The sequence below is a fragment of the Dipodomys merriami genome, unplaced genomic scaffold, assembly GCF_024711535.1.
Source record: "Dipodomys merriami isolate MVZ:Mamm:240054 unplaced genomic scaffold, mDipMer1.0.p SCAF_385, whole genome shotgun sequence".
NCBI classification, from domain to species: Eukaryota; Metazoa; Chordata; class Mammalia; order Rodentia; family Heteromyidae; genus Dipodomys; species Dipodomys merriami.
The window spans coordinates 785173-807444 of NW_027205437.1; the positions used below are offsets into that span (position 1 = coordinate 785173).

Genomic DNA, 22272 nt, shown 5'->3' on the forward strand with positions numbered 1-22272 from the left:
AACACACCCTCACACCTGAGCACATTATTTGAAATTATATTTTAGCTTTTCTTGGCATATTCTACTTTGTGCCTTTGTTTTCTTTGCACATTCTTTTTGAGTTCATAGTTGCTCTATTTCCATTTCATCTGTACAAACTGCTAAGAACATTGTTCAACTACCACTTCTTGTTTGTACACGCCCAGTCTATGTATGAAGGTACTTTGTCCATGTTAAGCAATAGGGTAATACTCACTCTCTGAGGAGAAAAGTTCCACAATATAACCCTATGCCCACATTAAAGGATGTAGAATTTAAAGCATTTTGAGACAGTGATATTAGAATTGAAAGGCTCCTTAGGAACATTTTCATGGAGTTCATTAGTTTACCCAGGAGAAATATAAATATCCACAAAATTTGGAGCTAATTATTAAGTATCCAAATTAACATTAGATCCTAGATGTTGTGTAAATACAAGTCACAATTGTCTTATTGTTAAATCAGAATCCTTCATTATTGACAATGTGTATGAGAAAGTGAAAGAAAAGCATTAAAGCAAAAGCTCTTACTTGTTAGGCATTTAATCCTAGTGGTGAGAGTAATGTCTGAATTTTTCCATTCAATAAAAGCTTGAAGTTTATAAGAACATTTTCCTACATATAAGAATTTGTGTCAGGTGGGTTGACAGTGTTATTTCAGCATAGAGGTATACCTAACAAGATTTATATTTCAATAGTGTATATGGCAGTTATGATGTGTCAATTGCTATTGAGGCATTTTCTATTGTAAAGAGGAATAAATTCCAGGAGTCTTCAGACACATCATTTAAAGCTGTATGTTCAACCTAATACTTGGTGTTACTTGTCCTACATTTATAATGTATCCAAACATATCTAAATATATTTCAATAAAATCCCAAACTGATATTCATAGATAGGTCACTAATTGGAACTGTAGGACAAATTAGGCTTTTTTGTGCTGTAGTTCAATCTATAATCTCCTAGCTAAATAAAGTTTTCAAAAATATTCACAGAATACCACTAAGAAAAGTTCATGACAGTTATATCTATAATATTTCTAAGGTCAGGATTAAAGCATTTGTTCCCAACATTTAGAATCCACAGGATCTGTTGAATTAATCGATCCAGAATTTTGTCCTCACATTCACATCGCAACATTTTATCAATATAACTTTCACCAAAACACTGTTCTTATTGAACTTGTCTATGTCCTTTTACTTTTCAAATCCAAATAGTAGGTTTCCTTCAATATCTCCCTGAAAATTCTTTCCTTCCTTTTCTTCTGTAAATCTGTGTTTATTCCTTTTTTGTTTCCTCATTCATCACTTTCCTCCAATCTTGTCCACTCTGATACTCACATTCTTCACACTTTCGTCAGAACATTCCTTTTCCTCTTTCCTTTAATAATGTCCCTGATTTTATTATTTTTCATATTCATGGTCATGAATATTTTGAAGATGTCCAAACAGACCTATCTTTGCATCTGTTTAACATAAATCTTAGAACTATCAGAGAGTTTTTTCCTCTAAATCCATCTTTATCACCAAGATAAATCCATCTAAATCCATCCTTATCACCAAGAATGTAACTAACACAGTTAGGAGACACAGATGTCGAAAAACTTTACATTTCCTCTTACCCTACGTCCATCCATTAGATAAGATGAACGATCAAGATTTTCTGTTTCTGTCACTAATGCAATGTCTATGTACTTCTTTTTATGACCCTGACACACCAGCGTATTGCAAATACTCATCACCAGTCACTCAGTCCTAAAACAACTTTTTACTAAGTATGCATTTCTCCCCAGTCTTTTCATATTGGTCCTCTCCATCACCCAATGAGTCTCCTTGTAAGCACACAGAGTGAAGAACTCAGACAAAAATTCTAGTACCATTAATTACTCACAACATTGAATGTTGGTCTTACATTTAATGGATGTAATCTGCCAGAAATATTGAAGAATATATTTGTTGACTTCTAGAGCAAGGAAAAAGAAAGTAAACAGTCCTTACATTTTCTACCTTAGCTTACAAATAAGGAAAGAGTCAAATTCAGTTTGTTGGTATAAAGTCAGAAATAGTTTCATGCAGAAATAAAAATAAATTTTAACTCCTGGCTCTGCAGCTTGTGTCCTTTTATGGTAACTGCAGATATGTAAGTACTATTATGTAAATTGTGTCATGTATTTACAGCTGTAATGAAGAACATACTCTTAATATATCATTTAAAAACATTGGTTATTGAATGGTATCTATATGAGAATGTTATTTGAACTAATCACACTAAGTTGAAACCTAAATCTTAGTCCATCAAAATGTGGAAATAAACGATTTTATTTATAAGAAAATAATACCACCAAGAACAGTGAGTGTATATACATTAGAAAGACTGCTGGAATAACATTAAGGTTTTTACTGTCTGTACCTGTTTATGTGATTGTAATTCTTGATATTCAAACTCTCCTTTTGTTATTCTGTTTTGTTTTGTTTTGTTTGGTTTGGTTCGTCATGGGGCCTGGACTCTTGGCCTGGCACTGTCCCTCAGCTCTTCAGCTCAATGCACTCTACCACTTGAGCCACAGTGCCACTTCCCGCTTTTTCTGCTTATGTGGTGCTGAGGAATCAAACCCAGAGCCTCATATAGACAAGGCCAGAACTCTGCCACTGAGCCACCTTCCCAGCCCTCCTCCTCTTTCTTATTGTATGTAATCCAATGCTGTTTATAACTATGCATTCAATGTGAGAAATCCAGCTTCAAAGATATCTCCATATTTTTTTCCGTTTCAATCACAACATCGTCATTATCAGGCTACATTGTGGTCATCATCCTCCCCATCAAAATTATTATTAGCAACATAAGTGCTAATTATTGCACGTCAGATATGTGTCTATGATTTTATTATTTGTCTTTTGATTAATAATTTTAATGTTACCACTGTGCATGAATCCATATTGAAATTTTGAACAAATAAACAATAAACCTAAACCATATCAGGTAGTTTGACTATGTGCTTATAAAAAATTATGGAATAGATTTTTTGAAGCATTGCAATTTCCTAATCAGTATGAATTAACTTCCTCTCTTTCCCTAACTACAATCAAATATTTAAGAGTTTGGGCAGAACCTTTTCAAGTAATATACTGTAAATGTTACTATAATATCATGTGTATATCTAAAATTCCCTTGAAAGTAATAAACTCTACTTTCTATTGAAATATTAGTTATTTTATTCTAGGAAACTTTTAGAAAAATAGACTATATATCTTTGAAATGAAAAAGGTCAAAAATAGTAGCATAAAATTTTTAGAGCGAGTCTGTCTTCTCTCTCTTTCTCTCTCTATATATCTGTCTTCTCTATATATAAATGTTATGTGTAGAATAGTATATTTTTAGAGATTATTTGTCCTCAGAAATATATGCATATATCTAAATTTATGTGTAGAATGATATACATTATAGTGAAACAAGTATCTTAAAATATAATTAAAATTAAAAAAAAACTTCATGAAATCAAGTGCCGGTAACTCACCCTTATAATAAGAGCTATTCTGGGTGCTGAGATCTTAGAATTCTTTCCGAAACTAGCCCAGAGAGAAAAGTACTTGTTAGATTCTTATCTCCAATTAACCACCAAAAACAACACCCACAACAAAAAATGTAGCACATTAATTTCACAAAAGCATCTTTTAACTGCTGTGAACATTTCTTAGAAACATGAATACATACCCCTGGAAAATGTTAAGTAAAAAAGTATAGAACATTTACGTCCATGTTAAAGACATGATTATTTAGATTGTTTAAGATATTTAGGTAATGATAAGAAGTTAAGAATAATGATAGGTACGTCATATATTGGGACTGATTTTTTTATTCTATTTCACAGTAGTAATAAAATTATATTTATAATGATTATATAAAATTACTCTTGCTTTATATTTGAATTATCATAAGTGATAAATATTTTTAAATGATTTTCAAAGCAAAGGAGTATCAATTCTTTTGTAATTTCAAAACAATTAAGAAAATGATTTCAAGGCTGGTTCACTCTAAGTCTATATTTGTTTTCTTGTTCTAGTTTTCCTATGTTAGTAGAAATTAAAATTCCAAAAAATTAATGGATATTGGCATTTAGGAACATCTTCACATACACTAATATTGGAGTCGCTTCAGTGGAATTATTTTCTTTCATTTGTTACTTTCACAAATAAATCTAAATGATTGTGCATTTTGTTATTTTCACTGCTTTTGGCTCTTATCTTGAGAATACGTTTTTCCTAGAAAAGTAGAGATAAGCAATTGGATTGAGCATGTAAAATATGACTTTCATAAAATGCAGATGCATAGATTTGTGTCTTTTGTCATTTGCTAAAAGTTACTTCCAGAAAAGTTTCTCAATTACTTAGAAGGTTTACCCCTTCCCCCTACAATTATACTGACATCAAATACAGTGAAAGCAGGGGTTATACTGTGGTGGAGGGATATACAAAGCAACAAAGAAATAATCATAAATGTGTTAGAAACAATCGCACGAAAGAAAACATTTGAATACCTACCTTAGGGTTCATTTCCCTAACATCACCTTATCTGACCTTTTCTGCTTGACTCAGTCATATACTAGATATTGCAAATAAGGGAAACCATGGGAAAATAATAGGGATACAGGTGGACTCATTTCAACAATGAGATGTACAAGTCATTATGTCGAAAAATGAACTTTACAACTTTGGGGGGGGAGCAGGGAGGATTGGGTGGGGGACAGGGGGAGGATGGGAAGGGATGGGAAGGGGAAACAAAGGGGGAGGCTACAATGCTTGATGAGAAATGTACTCATTATCTTGCCCATGTAATTGTAACCCATCTGTACAGTATTTTCACAATAAAAATAATAAAAAAATTACTTAGTATTGATGCATAATTCCTAGGTATTCCAGTTATCACATATACTTTTGGATTGAGTTATCTCTGTATAAACCCAAATGGACAAAATACCCTCAAAATAAACAGAAATCACATCTTTGTTTTAAATGCAGTAGTTTACAAAGAGTTTTTAGCCAACACCAAAACATCTTTTTAGCTATTCTGCATTTTGTGTGAAGAAGTTTTAACAATAGTTCTTTTTTTTCCTGACATGCAATTCACTTACGATATATTATCTCCTTTTATTGTATACATTTTAGTGCTTTGGAAGTGAATTGTGCCTTCATAGGTTTCAAAGCCCGATTTTCACAAACTTGCATTCCTTCAAATAGAAATGATGTAAATTTTAAAAATAGATATAAAATTCAGTTACAGGAATTTGCCCAGCATACATCCTCTATTGTGTGTCTTTTCAAAATTTGTTTTTGCGGATCATTTCCAGGGTCTCACACATACTATTCAAGTTCACTGTCAATTAACTACATTCTCTATCCAAAAAAGTTTTTTACTTCTGTTTAATACATTCATAGAAGTGTAATGCCTGGATCGTATAAAATTCTCTTTCACCTGTTGAAGACTTGAAATCTTAATTGCTAAAATGATTGTAGTATTATACAAATCGATCACTATCAGAAGTATATCAATTTCTCCACAAATGCATTACTATATTTTGTGTCCTCTTTTTATACTATGGACTTACTAGTGAGTTTTTATTATTTCTTAGAAACTAAAAAGGAGCTTATTTCATATGCTCCTCCTATTGACTATTAATTTGCATATGTTATTTAACGAAATATACTATTCAGAAAAAAATTATATACAATTAGAAGATATAAACATACTTAAGTTTTAGGGGCTGGGAAGGTGGCTCAGTGGTAGAGCGATGCCTTGCATGCCTGAGACCCTGGGTTCGATTCCTTAGCATCACATAAGCAAAAAAAAAAAAAAGCCGGAAGTTGCTCTGTGGCTCAAGTGGTAGAGCGCTAGCCTTGAGCTGAAGAGTTGAAGGACAGTGTCCAGGCCCAGAGTTCAGGCCCCACAACCCGACCCCTCCCAAAAAACACTTAAGTTTCAGAATCATTTTTGCATTAACATTGTAGCATTAACAAATATGTGCCCTCTATCTCTTGGATATGGTTTCGTTTCTGTTATAGTGTCCTTTGAATTATGAAAGGTTATCACTTGATATAATCCAGTTCTTGCTTCTCTTTAGCTACTAATGTTTTCCATGTCAAATTTTTACAAACCTTTACTAATCCGATGTCATGAATTTTTACATTTATGTTTTACAGGTTTTTACTTCTCACATTTAGTTTGATAATCATTCTTTATAAGGTTTGAGGTAGGCCAGATGCCGGTGGCTCACACCTGTAATCCTAGCTACTGAGGAGGCTGAGATCTGAGGATGGTGGTTTAAAGCTATCCTGGGCAGGAAAGTCCATGAGACTCTTATCTCCAATAAACCACTAGAAAACTGGCAGTTTTGCTGTTGCTCAAGCGGTAGAGTGCTCACCTTGAGCTGAAGAGCACATGGACAACTCCCAAGCCCAGAGTTCACACCCCATGACCGACATACATACACACAAACAAAGGATTGAGGTAATATTCTAAGATCATTCTTTAAATCTAGAGAGGCAATAGTGCTAATACAACCATTTAAGATTCTGTTTTTATTTCATAAAGTCTCATAGCATCCTTTTCAAAATCTGTGGAACATAAAACTAAGAATTTATTTTTGAAAAATCTGTTACCTTCTTCTATGCATCTATTCTTATAATAGAACTAGGTTATCTTCACTAAACATGGTAATACGATTCAAAGCTTGTATGAAGGCTCAAGCTACACCATTTTTCAAGATTGTTATGAATTCCTAGAATTTACATACAGGATTATTGAGCAGGTGGACCAATATTCTCCAGAGATATCTGGATGTTTGATAGTCACTCATATTTTGCACCTTGTGGAAACACAAACCCCTGATATTATATATAGATAAATGTCTTTAGAGATTGCTCAAAGCAACTAAAATTAATTTAGGAATGAGTTAAGATTTAGATAACATTATAGCATAATAAAGCTGAATGATAATGGCTTGAGCTGTACTGCAGAAGAGAGAGAGATGGGGAAGAATGGTGGATCAAATAGGAGCTGTATGTCATTGGTATTGTTTCAAAAAACAGAAAGACTTCAGAGAAGAGAAGAAGAAAAATAAAGTGTCCTGAATCAAGTTTCTTTTTAATCCACCTGATAGTTTGGACTGAAAGTCAGATAACATGGAAAAAATAAAACAGAAAACAAAGCATTGTATAGAGCTGTTACAATGTAAAAAAGTTGTAATAGGAATATAATTCATTTCCAAAGAAATAAGAGAAAGAATAAAACTAACAATTGCTAATGTGGATAGACGATGGATCACATTTTATCATATATAATTTTGAAAAAGCATACTAGGAATGAAAAATTTAAAAAGTCATAACTTAAAACACAATTTGTATTATAACTAGACAGTATAGTTCAGTGATAAAACTTTGGCCTAACATATGTGAAGCAATTGTGTGATCTCCCAAGCATTACAAGGTACACACAAAGCACACACACACAAAACCCACATAAACACACACACACATACCACATACACACATTTGGAATATTGTTATTATAATATTAAAATGAAGAAATTATCACAAACAGTAAAAGTATTTTAATATATAAAATCATAATATTGCTCATACTATTTAAAAGTTTAGTAGAAATAAAACAGAAACAAGATACTTGGATTCTTATAGATTAGTAAATTGAATATTAAGAAATAAAAGACATGAGAAATTTGCAAACAAGTTTTAAATAATAAACATTTTGAAACATGTATACTTTTATTTTGATAAAAGATTGATGTTACTGGTGTTTTAACTCAAGATTTAGTATATGATAACCAGGTGCTCTATATCTTGCTAGGCATGGCTATATCTCTAATCATTTCACTCTGGAAATTTTATGATAAGGACTCATAGTTTCCCAGTCTCTCCCGAATTACAAACCCTATTTACACTTCCCACCATAGTTAGAAAATGGAAACCACAAATCACTATGCCCAGCTCAGTTTTTTTTTAAATTAAAGTATAAATATTTCCAAAAAGTGACCATGTAATGCAGCCTTTTTTAATAAAGTATGTGCTTCTTGAAAATACAGTATTCATTACCTGAACAAATATGTTTAGAACTTTAAGAAATTAAATTTATTTAAATTCATCAACCATATAAAATTTAAGAAAATAATTTTTAAATATTCATATGTTAACTATTTTGAAAGCAAAAAATATATCTCTGAATAATTTACATGTGTTAAAAATATGCAATTCTAAATTAACTAATCCTACATCGCTGAAAAAATAATTACCCTAAAGAAACAAAAGAAAATAATTAAGTTCAAAATTTAGAAAATAAAATGAAGTGTACTCTTTAGTTGACTTAAATAACTGTAAGCCCTCAGTATATCAATTTTATCATAAAAAATGCATGAAGAAAGAAAAGTACCCATTGGTCAATATCGACAGGAAAAGCATCAGTAGTTTTTTTTTTTTTTTGAGTGTGCAAAAAAATCAATGGAAGCGATAAATATGTTCCTTCCATAATAAATGTACTCATTACTTTATTTAGGTAACTGTATCCATTCTGTAAATTACCTTTACAATAAAATTAAATTGAAATTAAAAATAAACTAAATAATACACCAATTAAGAATTCATAGAGAGCTAGGAATGTGGCTCAGTGGTAGAACTCTTGCTTTGCATGTTTGAGGCCCTTGGTTCAATTCCTCAGCATCACATAAACAGAAAAAAAAAAAACAAACTGGAAGTGGCGCTGTGGATCAAGTGGTCGAGTGTTAACCTTGAACTAGCCTTGAGGAACAGCGCCCAGGCCCAGAATTCAGGTCCCACGACCCGACACCCCCCCAAAAAAATAAAACAGAATTACTAGAAACCACTGGTTTAAAACTTTTTTAAAAACTGCATTAAGTACCCAAGTAATATAATTTGATGATATTATTTAAATACTTCAACTTCAGCAGAGAAGCCAAAAGTTTAAAAACTGTTACAAAGTAAATTAATAAATCTGAATATATTACTATTAATAATAATCATAAGATGAATTTATAGTGGTAGTCAAATAGGTAAGAAATGAGGCAATTTGCCCTTCGTTGGATTTAATATGTGAGACAGAATTTTCTCGGTTTTTGAAAATATATAATCAGTTTAATGAAGAAACTATTCTGTCACATCATATGATAATTAGATGAAGGTGATATTAGAGCAAAGAGCAGATTGTACTAAGTTTTTGCATGTTAAAGTATATGCTTATTTTGGTTGTGGGAAATTGTATTCAACTTGGGTATTGTTTTTGTAGACTGGTGTCATATCAGTGGTTAATTTTAGGATAGGGGTTCCCTTTCAAAAGAACATGCATCTGATCTGACTTTTTAGCCTTCCCATTATCAAGGGCATAAGAGTTGCACACCAAATTGTCTTGCTTCCTAACTTGGCTGGCCTGGATTCGGCAGCCCTTCCAATCTTAACCTGTAGATAGTGCAGGATGGTGGAAATGATCCAATGCACCCAACTATAGATTGAGAAGGAAGTCCACTAAACTTTTGGCCTGGGTTCTGTTCTCAAGCCTCCTCAGTAGTTAAGAGTTCAGATGGGAGCCCCTGGTGCCAAGCAATAAGAGTATTTCTTAAAGCAACTAGACATATACATGACTTAGGCATGTGAACACCTCAGGACAAGAATAAAAAAGCAATGAAGTATAGAGGATAGGCCCAATTTTAACTAGTTACTTGGAGGCTGGGTAAGATGAGCTAGCTACTCTGGAGGCTGAGATATGAAGACCACTATTCAAAGCCAGTCCAATCATGAAAATACATGGGATTATCTCCAAAATACCAGAAGTGGAACAATGGCTCAAGTGGTAAACCACTATCCTTAGACAGAGAAGCTTAGGGATGATGAATGAATAAATGAGCACTTGCACATGCGCATGTGTGTATACACGTGCATGTTCACACACACACACACACACACACACACACACACACACACACACACACACATGAGTATTTCAATGCGAAGTTTTTTTTTACCTTGCTGTACCCTATTTCCCTGTATTCGTTTACAAATTAACAAAATCAGCTAAGCACCTATTTACATAGAACTCATCATGTTTCTCTAAAGTCAACTCTCTTTTTAGAAGCATGCTTTTATTTGACCCATATGTAAACTATTCAGGAGTTTGATTCTTCTCCCTCAATTCTGTAGAATTAGATGATTGTTTAGCTTCCCTTAGCAATAAAATTTTGTGAAGTCTTGCATCAAGCAACGTATTTCTTTCACTAGAACTCAAGCCTCTGTCAAACAATTAATAATAGGTTTTTCTTCTCTTTGCTTGCATCTGTAGTTTTATTATCTTCATAGATTTTATGATGATCTGTCTGTGCATGGCAAAGACTGCTGTGAAAATAAAAAAACGGTCGCAGCACTTATCATTTATTTACCATCCATAGATATGAAGATGTTTAAATATTACTGAAATTGTTTTGTAATAAATCATGTTCACCTTGACTATCATGAAAAAGAAGAATTGGTTTCTCAGCACTTTAGGTAAGTGCTGATTGAAAGAAACAAAAGGAGAAGTGATGAAACAACACAACCCAAGAAAACAAATTAATTCACTAGTCAAGAACCTGCAGGAAATGCAAAGACTTAAAAAAAACATCAGCTATCACAAACTTACGAAATTCCTGACTACATGGGTGTCTACTCTTGAGAGGATAGAGGTTAAAGCCCAGACTGGACAGAAAAATCAGTACACAATGCCATGCACCTGTTATTCTAAATTACAGGAAGAATAACAACATGGACTGAGCCCAAGGTCATACACAAGGATCTGAAAAATAATCAGGATAATTTAGGGCTGGGGACATGACAAAGTGGTAAGAACACTCATTTGGGGGCACAAGACACTCAATTCAAACTCTAATATTTGGGTATTAAAGTAAAAAGCTATGATTTTAAATAATTGGAATAATTGTAATATTTGAATAATTGAGTGGAAAAATGCATGAGAGAGATAGAATGAACCCACGTTCCAATGCTTTCAACTTAATTGAAAATATTTTATGGTACTTCAGACAAAACAGAGTTACCTTGCAAATCAGCATGTTTGTGCATTTGGGTGATGGAAATACTTTAATTACACAGGTGTAAATTAAATAGATTTTATTTGGGTAGATTGTACTTCTTAAACTAAGAACCTGGATGGTCTCCCTGAGATTTTTCTCTCAAGGCCACCACTCTACTATTTGAACCACAGTTCCAATTCTGATTTTCTCTTGGTTGTTTGGTGATAAGAGGCTCCTGGACATTCTTGCCCAGGATGGCTTCAAACTATGATTGTCAGATCTCAGCCTCCCGAGTAACCAGGATGCCAGGCATGAGCCGTCGATAGTTTTAATAATTTAGTAAATTGTAGAGTTACTAAAATTATACATTATCATTATAACCTGCATAATATATGTGTGTATGTATATATCAATGCATACGGATAGAAATATTTTAACATATTTTTGTATGTACGGTACATTTATGAAAATATTCCATTATAAAATAAAATGGAAAAAAGTTAATGAGGAGCAAACCAAAGGAAATTATCACAGGTTTCTTGTTGTTGAATGGAATACGAATTCAAGAATCAGGTTGGGAAAATCATCTCTACGTTAACAAAATAGATAAGAGCTATTAATTCCAATCCATCTATTTGCCCATGTTGTGAAACCTCACACATGAGTGTCAAAATCAAACAACACTTTTTGCCTTTGCTTTTAACTCACCTGTTATAATTTATGGGTTAGATGAAGTAATCAAATAAAGATTAAAATAATATTATGTGAGGCTATGAATTAGAGTTGAACATGATTTTAAATATGATAATAGCTAATTAAGTTGCATATTAATTACGTTTACTCTGTCATGTCCCTCATTCCCACATTAGGAAAGTATATAGAAGGTTCTCACTAAATTATATGTACAATTATGAAAAAATATTTTGAAAGAATATGGGCACAGTGGTGTTTTAACTTATTGAGACCTGTAAGGGTAAGTGTGTTTTTGAGGACTTGCAATACATTGTGATGAAGATGAAGGGAGGGATGTTCTTATTCTGGAAAACTGGATAGAGGATTGCTCCCACAAGGGAAGTGATGAATTATTACAAAATGTAACAGTAAAATCACTTTCACAACCATGTTCACTGCTGCACTATTCACTGCAGCCAAGTTACGGAAACAGCCCAGATGCCCTTTGGCAGAGTGATGATTAGAGAAAGTGTGGCACATATACACAATTGGATTGAACCCATCCATTTTGAAGATTGTTACATTATTTGCAACGAAATGGATAGATCTAAAAATATATTAATGGAACTAAGTCAGAGCCATATTTGGAAGCTAGAAATTTATACAAGTTTACACAAAAATATTAACCAAACCATGCTATTTGCAGAGGAGTATTTCAAAGGTGTAATTTCTTATAAAATTGAACTTTACTCCAACAAAATGAATACCAGGAAACTATCACTTGGAATATATGAGTGGAAGTCAAAAGGAAGGAATAAAGAGAGTTATGGAGGAAGAGAGTGAAGGTATAATATTCAATGCAGATAGTATGAAACTAGAAAAAATTAAAGTGGGGTGAGGTTTGGAAGGGTGTGGAAAAGTTATATAAAGATCCATTTTACTTAAAAAAACTGATATGTTGAATGAAAATTCCCTTGTACAAGTATTTAAGATAATAAGAATATAATTAAAAACAATGGAGACATCTGATCTTAAATTCTATTTCCATCTCTTTAAAAATATAAATTTATTTGCTCTATAATTTGATGAGAGGGATGGATTTTGTGGCTAGCTAGATCATTGCACATCTGTCTCTCTCTTCCTCACTCCCTTTCATGGTTCTCATAGGTAATATGATTGCTCCATAATTATCCTAATTTATTTTGCTTTTATATTTTTGGTTGCATCATTTCACTTTCTTCTTTGCCATATCCAAATTCATTTACATAGAAGACATTATTTCCTGTTTTCTCATTCTTAGAATAAGCTGCACATGAAGACAACACTGGCCCTCATTTTCAGTCTGTACCTTTAAATACGGAGGAAAATCTTTCCTCTGCTCTCTACCAAGTCCCTACTCTCCAGTTAGAATAATTTAGAATAGTAAAAATGAAAAAAGAGAAAATAAATAATAGTGAAAAAAACAGATTCAGAAAATTCACCAGAATTTTCTGACCATTTCATCCAATGTGAACTATTGGGGAAATACATGGACAGCTCATTATCACTGGCACTCAAAGTCTCTGGTTAGGCAATTCTGATGAAGTTGAGGAACAAGATGAAAAAGTGATAAATGGTATCAATTGCAAGAAAAAAATGAAATAGTATCCAAGCAAATTTCTTCTTTGTTCTGCTGAAAATAATCGCCTTACTACAGTGCAGAGACTACTTTCCAAAAAGGCCCCTCATGTGATTACTAGGGATGACGATGAGTATACCCCTCTTCATCGAGAAGCCTACAGTGGACACTTAGATATTGTACATGAGTTGGTGGCTCAAGGCAGATATTCATGCAATAACTGCAAATGGCTGGACATCCCTGCACAGTACTTATACATGGAATAATAACAGAGTGGCTTCTTTATTTCATCATGATGCAGATACCAATGGCCAAGTTAAAGGCCTCTTGACCCCCATGCATCTTGCTGCTGGGAATAGATGTAGCACCGATACGCTGGATCTCCTTCTGTTGAACCATTATATCAAGCCAGGTCTGAAGCACAATGTGGAAGAAACTGAATTTGATATTGCCAAAAAGATAAGTATGTATCACTACCTCTTTGAATTTGTGGAAAGCTGTACAAATTGTTCTCCTAAGTCCTAATGGATCAGTTAAGTTTCTTAAATTTCAAAATTGCCAGTCCATCCTATGTGTCCATAGAAAATATTTTCACAATACAAAGCAACAGCAATACATTACTTTAAAAATTCATGTATTCCATGGTATTCTTCCAAGTGAATTGCCTGACTTTTATGTCAAAATATATTCGAGTTGTTTGTATACATCTAACGATTTCTATAGAGTTTGTGATTTCTTAAATCAGAAATAATTTTAACTTATCTGTTGAAATGAGTAGTACAGAAACTAAAGATATTTCTGGTGCTTGTCTGAAAAAGTATATTTTAAAATATTTAGTATTCTGTTTGTATAATGTCCATAATCTATTTCATTCGCTCCTAGATATAATACTTTGAATTCGACATTGTTTTATAATACATACGTTCATTAATAAATGTGTCCTTTCAGATTGCATTCCATATAGAAACATTTTAAGATTCTTTTAATTCCTAGGTCCTTATAGAATTTTATTTCTTTGGGATAAAATGACAATGTTATCTTACTTCAAAAGTTTTATAAAGGTTATGCTATGTAAAGGCCTTTCTAAAACGGTGAAGATTGAATACACTGATGTCAAACTAACTTTTATTTCTATGAATTACATATATTATTACAGTTGTATATTTGTAATCAACTTTTGAATAACTGTTTTTCATTTCTTGCATCTGAAGAATGAAAAATATGGAATACTTCACAAATTTTCATATGATCTTTGTGCAAGAGCCATGTAAATCTCTGTATTGTAATTCGGGTAGACCTGCTGCTGAAGCATGTAGTATACTGTAAACTTAAGTAATTAATGATGCAATCTTAAGACAGGCATATATCCTTGGTTGCCTATTTGTAACAAGGTTCAATTTCCCAGGTTCAACTGATTCATCCGCGCACTAAAAGAGCAGTAGGATTGATCCTTGCAATCGGGTGGCAATCATCGCTAGAGTGGCTTCAGCTACCACTGCCGCTATATTGCTGTCCCAAAGCGTGTCCACCGTGCAACAGATAAACCAGCTCATTCCTCAACTGTCATCCATAGAATTATAACATTTACAAGTTGCCAATCATCTTAAGGGATCCTTCCTTGTGCTCCAACAACAAATAGACTTGCTCCAAGAACAGATTACGTTTCTTTGATTACAACAAGGAGGACTATGTAATGCTATGACTACTTCTGTCTCTCAGCTTTCCACTCCCGCACCAAATTTCACTGAACTTAGTAACTACATCAAAGGCCCTAAGTCCCTTAAGTACTTAAACTTCAACCAAAACCTGCTGCATGATGTTACCCACCTAAACCAGACCACCATTCAGCTTATTCCCACTGTCTCCTTTTTAGAAGATGTGCTTAAAAAGTTACAACAATGGTTTTCGCCATCCTCTCTGGTCATCTTGGGAGGCCGTGAACTTGTAGGGCTTACTCTCCAAGGAATTATTCAAGGCTAGCACTCCTGGCAAAAATGCCTCCAATGACGGGTCACCATAATGACGGTCCTTTTAAAAGAAAAGGGGAAATTTGTGGGTAGAGCCGGTCAGATCTGGTTGAGTCAGCTAGAGTAGCAGTTGAAGTACACTTCCTGCTCATAGAGACGCACCCACAGGCACGTCTGCCTAGCTTCACAGCCATGAGCTGTCCATGCTCCCTACATGCCCCCGGGGGACCAATCAGTGCCTGACACCAAGCAGTGCCCATCATCAACTCCCTGCTAAGTAACTGGCTGAGAAGGACTCAGGACGTTGGGAAAGCTGGGGCTATAAAATCCCAACCCTTGTGCAGAAATAAACCAGACCTGCTTAAGCCTCTTCTCCCAACGTGTGTTCCTTGAGTGCGTTGTTCACACTTACCTCCTGCCGGAGATCTAGCCCTACAATGTAGCAATGGGGGAGGCCTTATAGTCCTTCACCTTCATTAGACTTGAAGCTAAGAATCTGTGATTAGTTGGAAATCAGGCAAGAGCTAAGTGGAAGACAGAGAAATAGGTCATAGGAGCATTGTCCTTTTGTAAAAGACACTGTCATCCATGGTATGGGTGATTCAACTCTATTCTTCTCCATACATCTTGTTGAGCAAATGCAAGATGAAGAGAAAAAAATAATCTATTGAAATAATTTTGCAAAGAATAACTTCACTGTTCCTGATATGGTATCTAAGGAGAGTCTTAAGAGAGAAAATAAAAGTGCAGTATTCTTCGGTTTCCTCTAAACATCTTGTTAGCAAAATATCTTTGAGGTTATAAGTGATTGATCCAAAAATTGGCAGACTATTTATTTTTGAGGGCACTTTAGACACAAGAAGACTTTTAAGGTAAAAGAAAAAAGAAAAATGTATAGCTAAATATTTGTGATCACAGCTTCTTGGACTGGTATTTTGGAGACAAAGTTTTACATTAGAGATTGTCCTCATTAACATTGATGCTGGGTTTCCGTGGCAACCAAATGCAAGGGGGAAGTTTAATGGACTCGCTTGGACAAGAAAAGAGCATGATAGAAAAAAATGGCTAATAATATTTAGTGAATTATTTTGACCAATTACTTTGCCAGAACAAAGAAGGAAATATTTAATTCAAATCACTTGACTTAAACTTATGAATAAAAGTAGTCAATAGAAATGAGAGAAAACGTAGAAGACTGTTTCTTCTCCAATGGAGTAATGGGTTCTTGATCTTGTTTCTTCTATTCTATCTTCACAAGCTATCAATTGTGTCTCAGGACTGGAATATCCAGTTCAGACCAAGAGAACTCGCAGAAGAAAATATTTGCAGCAGATGTAGGTGATTTATAACCTTAAACAATCTATTTAAATCTGTTAAAAATTCTCCTCTACCCCAAATTGCTCACTTCGAACAGCTTTGTAGGCTTTTCCCAAGATTGTCCTTCATTAACTATTTAAAATTTTGAGAGGTCATAATCGTACTCTATAGAGATTGCTGTTTGGTTGTGCTTTTTGTGTGTTTTTGTTTTTTGTTGTGTTTTTTCACTGAATTTCAAAAAAAATGTGAAAGTGTGTTACAAAAATGTCCATCTAATTGTCCAATGTTCCGGGATCAGAGTCACTCCTTCTATCATTCTCAACCAACCCCTTCTACAGGATTTATTTCTGATTTACCACTTCCTTTCTCACATGTATATATTATGTATTCTAGCTGTACTTGCCCCTTGCTCCATTCTTCATTCATTCTATGGCTTTATTATTATTCCTTTACTATTATTATTATTAATTCAATTTCCTGATAGTCATTCTGTTAAACTGTCTGTTAGTACTTTGAAAGGTTTATATACATTCCCTGGAGTTTCAATTCTGCATATACTTGAACTGATGTCAGCTTATATTTCCATAATTCATTCATCTGAAGTAACAATTTGCAAGACTGGAAAAATGAAGCACCTAGACATGATTTCATTGTCCTCCATTTGGAAGATTAATCTATAGTCAACAAGAAAGTTTAAAAATGGCTTAGAATGTATTCCTAAATACCAGTTTTTATAAATGGTTTTGTACAGTAGTGTGTGATTTTTTATTTTACATGGGATAATATTTTCAACTACCTATAAGTATTGGCAAAAGAAGAAATCTAAAATTTACTACTGTAGAGGAATATGATAGAAATAGAAGACAGATTATATGTTTGTCAAATCTCTGATGAGTACCCATATTCAAGACTTAAAGTCATATTTCTTAGTATGTTAGACATATAGGGAAAACATAAAACACCATATGATAAGGCAACTATTCATGACTTATTAAAATGTACTTATGTGATGAAATTTACTTTATTAGCTAATGTTTTGGTTTGAAATATTGGAGGCTGATCTATTTAACAAATTTTCGAAGGAACCTACTGAAAAACACAAATGATGTGGGGGGGTACTATTCCTAAACTTTAATGAATGGTTGAACCTGTTTGGCATTAGTGCTGGGTGAATAAATCAACTCTATTGAAACTTGCTCCCTACACTTGAAAGACTAGTAACCTCACTAAATATCATCACTTGTAAAGTGTTATTTTGACAAAGGTGATTTTTAAAAGTTTTTTTGAAAAGGAATATACTTTCAGCAGATTAAATGTAGGTTATCATTTGTTTGAGAATGACAACATTTTTATACTACAGAGCCAAGTTTACTGAAGTACCAGTGTTTTGAAGCACTAAGGATCTTCTCAATTAATGTTTTTTGAATTATATTTCACCTCTATGTCAAGTATTCCTAGCATTGGTAGACCAATTATGGATCTATCGTTCAGGAACTATTTTTTAGCCTGCTGATACTGGACTGAAATCATTTATTAATCATTAGGAGAAGGGTATTACAAATAATCTTATGACATTTGTGGTCTTTTTCACTCATATGGCATGGTCATCTGAAAATTGAAAGTTTGAATTACTGTACTTTCACATTTTGTGATTTCATCTTGCATTTTAAGTTGCCTTGCATTTCCCAATTGCTCACTGCTAATTCCTGCATTTCAAGGAATTGGGGCCCTGAAATACAAAAAATGAGAAATTGAGATGCGTCTTCAATTACTTTCTCTTGTCATGTTGCATCAGCATAGGTGGGAACTTTTGCCCTAGTTATCTGATGATGCGGATAACTGGGACCTGGGATCCTAGGACCCATGGATAGTGTAGAAGAATAATACCTTTTAGACATCATATCAGCAAAATTTGAGTATAATCGGTAGGAATGCTTCAGAAATATGGAGAAAAACAATTTGGGACCAGCAAGTTAAAACAATAAACAGAGCAGCAGAGTAAAATCCCTTATAGATTAGAGGAAAACAACATTGTTTTTTTTACCATGTGAATTCAGAAGACCAAAAACCCGTAGAAAGTATCACAAGTTTATACCGAAAACATTGCATTGATACTTTTTATATTCTAATATATATTCTAATCCTGATTATTTATATTCCAATCTATTTATTGGAATAATATAAATTCACTTGTCAAATTATCAATTAATTCTAGTAAGATCCACTGTGTGAAATATAAAATCAACACATATAAATATAAAATATATAATTATCTATAAGAAAATATTTTGCATTGTTCTGTTGTGGTTAGGGAATCAAAGGCAACTGTTTTAGAGTATTATTCCATTACCTCTACCTCATTGTTTGGTAGAATTAGAACTAAAGCTTTACCATTCGGGTATGTACAGCTTAGAGGTAAGAGGAAACGCTGTGATTAAAACACTACTAATTTAAGGCTTAATAACCAGGAGAAACATATGGACTTCTCCTGGAGCTATGGAATATATTTGGTGATAGAAAATCAGTGGTGTAAATTCCTGCCTGGTTGGATGGTAATCAGGCCAGTACATTAGGTAATCATGCATATGAACAATTTTTTCACCTTCTTGGCTTTAGCTACTTTTGAAATGGAAGGTACAATAAACAATTATATTTTGATAAAAACCTTCTAGTCTGAAAAGTTCTGTCTGAAATATTCATTTTTCTATGATCCCTTGGAACTAAGATTTATTTTGTTCAAGTAAGACAATTTATACGATCAGGGTAAGATATTCTGGTTGGTCTGATCCTTCATGGAAGAAGGGTAAGGTGTCAGGTAGACATTTGTGCCAATGAGACCGTATTTGGGAAAATTTCAACTGCAGAAGTTTAGAAGTAGCTCTTAAGCAAGGCTTACTTTGAATCCGTTAGCTACACAGAGGAAACTCAGTTGAATAAATAAGTACTTGAAAAAGCCATCCCCTTTGGACCTAGCTAAAAAGGCTTCAAAGTATGATTAAACTAAAATGAAAAAGATTTAAAATAGTCATTGACAAAAAAATTACAAATGTGAGCAATCCACTGAACAATATAATTATTTTCCATTATACACAGAATTTTAGGGAAATAAGATCAATAGCATTGTTAGGAACAATAAGGTTTCCTTGTTACAAACAGGCACCCGAGGATATAATCCTGTATAAATATTGCATCATTAACTACCTAAACTTAGAGGACATTACATGCTTCAGCAGCACATGTACCCAATTTACACCAATACAGAGATTAACATGGCAATTGCAAAGGATGAAATGAAAATCTGTGAATTATTCCAGATTTTTCATTCTTCAGATGCAAGAAATGAAAAACAATTATTAAAAAGTTGATTACAAAATTACAAGTGTAATAATACATGTAATTCATATAAATAAAAGTTAGTTTGACATCATTGCATTAAATCTTCACCTTAGAAAGGCCTTTACATAGCATAATTGTTATAAAACTTTTAAAATTAGACAACATTGTCATTTTATTCCAAAGAAATATACTATAAGGACCTAGTAAAAAAGGAATCTTAAACTGTTTTGGTATGGAATGCAATCTGAAAGGACACATTTATTAAGGAACCTATATATTAAAAAACAATGTAGAATTCAAAGTCTTATATCTAGGAAAGAATAAAATAGATTATGGGCATTATACAAACAGAATACAGAATATTTTAAAGTATAATTTTTCACATAAGCACCAGAAATATCTTTAGTTTCTTTAGTACTCATTTCAACAGATAAATTAAAATTATTTCTGAATAAAAAAAGCAAAAACTCGAGGGGTTCCAAGATGGTGACGGGGAAGTAGGGGAACGCCACAGCTCTCCCCAACCAAAAAGAGAGTTTGAGTTCGTTTAATCTCCCCCAGAGACCGACAACAACAACAAAATCAACATCCAGAGAAAAACAGGAGTTGAAAAGAAGAATTTCACAACATAGAAGCTTGAAGACGCCTCCCGCAACGTCTATTGGCCACAAAGCATCGTGCCAAGCCATGGCCAGCCCAGCCTGGTGGGAGCTGCCGGTGGCCCAGAGACACAGGGAGTTGTCTGCAGATCACCCGCACCAAAGACCCCTGAGGTATCAGTGTCAGACTGGCTGATCCTGATGAATGAAGAAACCTCTGAGCAGGGAAATTACACAAAGATCCCACCCCTTCCCCTCACTCTCCATTGGAGCAGAGAGGCTCCATCCCACCAAAGCCACTCAGCCCCATGGCAGGAACCTCAGAGATACATGAGATGCCCACAGAACACCACAGCAGAAGAATTGAAAGGAACTGGTGCTGATCCAGAGAGTGCAAACAGAGACAAACCCCAGCAATCAGAACCTGCACAGAGGCCCCTCCCCACCCCTCGGGTGGAGGCCGGAGGCCCATCCCGTGGAGCGGACACAAACAGTGTCAATGGAGGCAGTGACAGAAAAGAAACACACAGAGCCACCACCTCTCAGCCTAGCCCACAACCACCTCAATTGAATTCTGACTACAATGGCAACCAACAACCTACATCACACAGAAACAACGAGCTCCAGGGTGAGTACCCCACAGGGGACAGTGTATGCCTCAACGGAAACCAGAGCTGGTGGGAATCCCCAGACCCCCTACCCCAAAACCTGCACCACAGGACCCACTAAAACTAGAAACCTTTCAAGAGCTCCACCAGCCCATGGATCACACTCAGTTGGCCAGGCTAGAACAAGAGAGACCCTGGAAGGAAGCTTCAATGCCCAAGCCTGGAACAGCGCCACTGGGTCAAGACACCCAACGGTGGAAGAAATTTGAACTGTGTACTCCAAGCTGCATAATCTAGGTGGGATACACAGCAGCACAGGTCCAACAGGTGTGCCCAGGCTGGGGTCTAGGACCAGGCCTGGGGATCTGGTGCCTGAGCAACATAACCAACTCCTCCCAACTGAAATCAGAAGCTGAGCATATGCCTCAGCAGAGGGGAGAAAAACAGGGAACTGCACTCCTGGTAATCATGCCTGTGACAGCAAAAGATGCGGGGGGGTTCAGGACAAGAGAAGCCCAAATCCCACAAGAACCTGACCCATGTATTCTAGGCTAGGAATTGAACAACACAGGCCTCCAGCACCCGATAATAGTCAGGAGCTCAGACTGGTAAGGTGCTCAGCAGTACAGTGCTTGTCTTAGGTGAAAGAGACCATGGATCTGAATCCTCAGCAAAACATAAGCAGAAACGGCCAGATGTGGTGCTCTGGGTCAAATGGTAGGGTGCCAGCCCTGAGCTGAAGAGCTGAGGGACAGCACCCAAGGCCAGAGTTCAAGCCCACAAATAGCCAAAAAAAGTAAAACAAAACAAAACATCAGGAGACCATAGCAGACTCCAGAATCTGGGAGAGTACATCCAGCACATCCGAACTTGCCAAGAGCACCTCTAGGAACAAACAGGAGCAGTCTAGACTGCTCAACCCTTCAAAAGGCGGGAACTGCCAGTGATCTACAGCAGAGAGCTGAGAATCCTGTGTGGGTCAGACCAGCAGCTGGAGGTCGGCCCCCAACAGAACCGAGATCAGGTACAGGCTCTCTCTACCAGCACAGAAACAGTAACCA

At 34.8% G+C, this 22272-nt stretch overlaps 1 pseudogene; it reads left to right on the plus strand.

Annotated features, from left to right (window-relative positions):
* The first annotated feature begins 19889 nt into the window (after nt 1-19889).
* Nucleotides 19890-19988, plus strand: LOC138805105 (U6 spliceosomal RNA; annotated as a pseudogene).
* Nucleotides 19989-22272: the final 2284 nt, after the last annotated feature.